This window comes from Camellia sinensis, chromosome 2, assembly GCF_055761805.1.
Source record: "Camellia sinensis isolate YWXY chromosome 2, ASM5576180v1, whole genome shotgun sequence".
Taxonomy (NCBI): domain Eukaryota; kingdom Viridiplantae; phylum Streptophyta; class Magnoliopsida; order Ericales; family Theaceae; genus Camellia; species Camellia sinensis.
Window position 1 is genome coordinate 222,824,688 of NC_138962.1, and position 5,204 is coordinate 222,829,891.

Sequence of the window (5,204 nt, forward strand, 5' to 3'; positions counted from 1 at the left end):
GCTGTTTGGAGGGTCGGTCCAGAGGCAACTTCTTTGTCTGAGCCCTGCCTTATCTTTTTGAGTTTTGCCCGCTGAGCCGAGTGGGATGGTCCTCTACAAGCAAGCCCGAAGGAAAAAACTCTGATTTCTCCATCAGGTGGGGCAGGGTGACCTTGTGCCCGAGGTTGCTGTGGAGGGCGATCATGACCTTAGTTAGGTTGTGCTAGTTGTCGGGGAGGGGTGTGCCGACGGTTATTTCTGATGGGTTCAGTCCGTTGTCTCTGCTGAGGGCGAGCTTCCGTGAATCGACTGAGACGACCTTAATGAATCAAGCCTTCAACCTGATCTTTGAGGTTAACACACTCCTCGGTATTATGGCCATGGTCCTGGTGAAAACGGCAGTATTTGGACTGGTCTTTCCGATTGGAAGGAGTTCGTGATGGTTGGGGCCATTTTAGAGGATAGTCACGCTGGATCTGATTGATGACTTGTTCCATGGGTGAATTGAGAGGTGTGTATCGCTCGAATCGGCCGGGTGGTCGGGCTGGTGCTGACCGGTCGGCTCGAGGGGGTCGGTCGGTATAATGGGGTGTTTGGTTATTGTACTGGGTGTTTTTGGTTTCTGAATCCTTTCTCTTCTCCCTGGTGGTGGGGTTTTTGGCAGTTGGGTCTTGGCGAGCGGCTAGGGAATCTTCTGCGTTCATGTATTTTTGGGCTTTGGAGAGTAGGGTTGCCATGGAGGTCGGGGGTTTTTGAGAGGGAGAAAAGGAAGTCAGATGACCGTAGACCGGCCATGAAAGCTGTAAGGATGACCTTGTCGTCGTTTTCCGCCACCTGCAAGGCTTCGGTGTTGAAGCGGGTAACGAAACTGCGTAGTGTTTCCCCCTCAGTCTGACGGATGTTGCGAAGTTGGGTCGCCGAACGTCGCTGGCGCTAAGCTCCAATGAAGTGGCCGAGGAAGAAGTCACTGAGGTGCTGAAAAGTGGAGACAGAGTCCGCTGGTAATTGTCTAAACCAAAGTTGAGCTGACCCCTTGAGTGTCAAGGGAAAAGCCCGACACATGATTTCGTCAGGGAATGCATAGAGGATCATGAGGGTTCTGTAGGTCTCCAGGTGGTCCACTGGATCTGTCATACCGTCAAAAGAGTCGATGGTGGGCATTTTGAACTTGGGGGGTAGAGGTTTGTCCCGGATGGAAGCAACAAATGGTGAGTTGGCTGTGGTGGATGGTTTGTGCTGTATGTTCTACATGACTCCTTGGAGCTGGAGCTTCATGGCTTGGAGTTCTACATCCCAGTAATGGATGTTGTCATCACCAGAAGGGAACGAGGGCTGGACGCTGTTAGCCTTTCCTTCAGGGGTGGGTGCGTGGACCGATTGATGTGGGACCCGGGGGGGTAGGTTTATATCTGGGGGAAGTGGTTGCAAACCCTCCAAGTTGGGGGGATGGGGCTGCTGAATAGTGCGGGTCGGGGCTCGTTCCTGGTTTGGCAAAATATCTAGAGGTGGTAGAGGAGGCATAGGAGGGTTTCTTTAGAGTAGGGCATTAATCAAAGCTTGGTTCTGCTCGGCCAAGCGGTTAATGCTGTTGGTGAGCTCGGTAAAGTACTGTGGCGAGTGGTTTGGGTTGGGTGGGTCGATTTGGTGATCGAGAACATTGGAGTGGGAAGCCATGGATCTAGTTGTGACCATCCACCTTCGCAGGTGGTAAGAAAGGGTTATCGGGAAAGGGCCTCCGGCAACAATGAGCACAATTGGCGCGCGGAGTAAGAAATTTTCCACAGACGGCGCCAACTGATGATACAATTTGTGATGGTAGAACGGGTCGGACTGATCCACGCTCCTTAAGCCTATGTCCGAATGACCAAGCCCACCTGAAGACCTGTACAAGAGTTTAACGGGGAACGGGGAGTCCCCCAGCGAACCCTCCGACCAGCAAGTTAGAGAGAGAGAAGTGGAGTGTAGAGATAGAGTAGAGATAGAAAAGCTTAACCTTCTTCCTGTCTTCGACGTCTACTTATATCCTCTGGTAATCATTTCGTTGTCCCTTCCGATATGTCACCTTGGCCGAAAGTCTATGCTGTAGCTTACCTTGTTCAGGGTGAGGGCGTGCCGTCCCAACGGAGAGGAGTTATCGCAATAAATGCTGTAAGGGGCCTCATTAATGGCGATGTGCCGTGGCAATAACTTTGCAGATCTTTGTTTGCTGATGTGGCTTGCCTTTCTCTTGCCATGTGTCTTGATGCCATTGGCTCTTATTGCTGTGTGGGGCTTCAGCAGTGCTGGGCTTCATTAATTGAATTATGTATTGAGCCCTAAGTGGTAGGTTTGGGTTGTTCATAGTGGGCTATAACCTTTGTAGGCCTACTCATGTCAACAATGCTTTAACAAGAATTGGCAATAATTGATGTTAACAATGCCAGTGGATTTGGCCATTCTATCTTTTATGACAAACATTGGCAATATTTCAAAATTTGAAAACTCATTTAATTTTATTAGGTTTACAATTTCTTTGTGTGATATCCCAATTTTGTTGGGCCGTTTAGGCCCCTCTGGTCGGCTCCTCTTTGGAGAGAGATTTCTTTGGCCACGCCAAAGATAACTATTATTTGTTTACCGATTTTAGTGGTCGAATTGAATTATCATGATTGTGAGCTCTACCTACAGTGTGTTTGGTGTTGAAATGAGAGATCAGATTGATAGTTCAAGGGGGTTAGTAATTCTCATTAGGGAATTAGCTTAGTTGGGTAGAGGGAGAGATTAAAAAAATAGTGAGCGAATTAGGCTAATTTTTATTTTTATTTTTATTTTTACTAAATGGACCTGCTTGTTTAATATATGTTTTGGATTCTTTTTAATATTGAAATAATATTTTTTTTATTTTATATAAAAATAATTTAACAATCTTATCACTAACCATCTCTCACATTATCATCAAAATAAATATACTTTTACTTAATCCCCTCACTAACAATCTCTTCACCAACTATCCTTTCACTAATAATCACATTTAATCTAATCTGTCAAACAAACATGGCCGTATGGTTGATCATCCCCTTCTACTTTTTATTTTTATTTTTTAAACAATCAAACAAAAACAAGATCATAAACTCACATTAGTGGTAGAGATTGTTTTAATAACCCACCAAGAGAAATTCTATAATTTAACAACCCCATATAATAGTTTGGAAACAATTGATTATGGTATATTATATGAAAATTTTTATTCATAGGTAAAAATCTTACAAAAAGCTTCAAAAAAATGATTTAATAATATCATTATTGTAAATAAATTCATCTTTAATAATATTTTGTTTAAAAGTGAAATATTCACAATGAGCCACATCATTTATATATGAAAATTATTTATAATTTTTTTTTATTTGTATAGCATTACTCGTATTGGTAGCTTCTATATACACATTATCATTTTTCTCAATTTACATCATTTTTCTTAGTTCAGATATTAATTATCGAACAAAACTCAACTATTTAAATATTAATTACCGAACCAAACCAAAGGTATAGCCAAACCATGAGCATTTCCGTAGTTGATATTGAACTATTAATTTTTATTTGATAATTGATATACAAACTAAAAAATAATGTGATATCGAAATTTTGTATGCATAAAAAAAAGCTCCCACGTATGTTGCACTTGAACATTTTCCGTCAAATAATGGGACAATAGTTAATAACTTCACACAATGGAAAAAATTATTGGACTAATGTGTAACAATTAAAATGATATAGACCAAATTAAACTCGGAAGAAATTATAAGAACAATTGATAAAATTTGCCCATATTCTTTCTATCAGTCAGTAGAAAATAAATGATAAATAACATGAAAACTACACCAAATAGTATTTAATTATATAAAAAAAAAAGAAGCCCAACACCAAAAATCTTTAATGAAAAAAAATTACATGAGAAAAGTCGAATGCCTGATATCCCTCTAATCTCCTAATACGATGCATGGTGTCCATAATTTTTGACCCACAGACTAAGGCCTCGTTCGGCATGTGAAAATTTTAGTTTAAAAGTTAAAAAATTATTAAAAAAATTAAAAAGTCTATAACTTATACCAAAAAGTTAAAGATTGTTGTTCATCTTGTGAAATTAATAAATAGATTTATGAAGAAAACAAAATTAAATATGTACTAAGAACACATGCTGATAATTACAACTAAATTTCAACAGAAAAATACAAAACAATAAAATGGTAAAGAAACCAAACCGAAGCCTGTACGGTAACAGTTTCCTTAAAACAGATTTCGCCGCCTCACGGGTCAAGTGCTTAAGGAATCCCGACGTCTGTCTCCCAGGATACAACGGTCAAAACCAGCTACGGCAGAAGCACTCTTTGTCTAGCTTAGCAAACAAAAACAGTGGCAGCACTCTCTCGCAGTAAGAACTTTCTGGCAAACTGACTAAAGAATGGAAGAAACAATTTCTGTGTTTGACACTTGACAGGAGGGTCTCAATTTATACATGTATAGGGGAGAGAGGAAGAGCCTCCAGCCTTTATGGCTGTTCATAATGCACCATTAACCTCTGCAATAAAGGCAGGAGTTACAAACCCCATTAATGTAGGAGTTACAAACTCCATTAATGCAGGAGTTACAAACTTCATTACCTTTTTTCCATGAAGCTAATTTCATGAGGTAATTTCTCATTCAAATCTCAATGATTTTTGGCCATTCTATCTGTGGTGTAAAGATGTCAATGCAAATTATCTAGACCCACTTAGACCCAATACAATAGATGGTTGGGACTCACTTTAATCTTTAATTAAAGTCACCACACTTTAATATTAAATTAAAGTCCCCAAAAATCATTTTTTCCAACAAAGATTTCATTTTCTCTTTATTTTTTGCACATCTTTTCATAAAAAATTTAAAAGTCATTCCAAACCTACTAATTTTTTACCCCTCCTATTTTAACAAAAAAAATTAAAAAATTACTAAAATAGCAAGTTTTCAAACGGGGCTTGATATCGTTAAAAAATTAGTATTCAACTATGAAAGAAAATTTAACACACAAAATCTCAAACTAAAAAACCCACACATGAATAAAGAACCCACACAAGGAGAATGAAACCCCTAATCTCCCCCCATCTCCTAAGATGCAAGGTGTCAAGAATTTTTGACCAACAGACTAGTCTCGTTCATAAAATACAATGCATTACACACGCCCTATAATAGGCTTTTTTTAGATTTTAAAA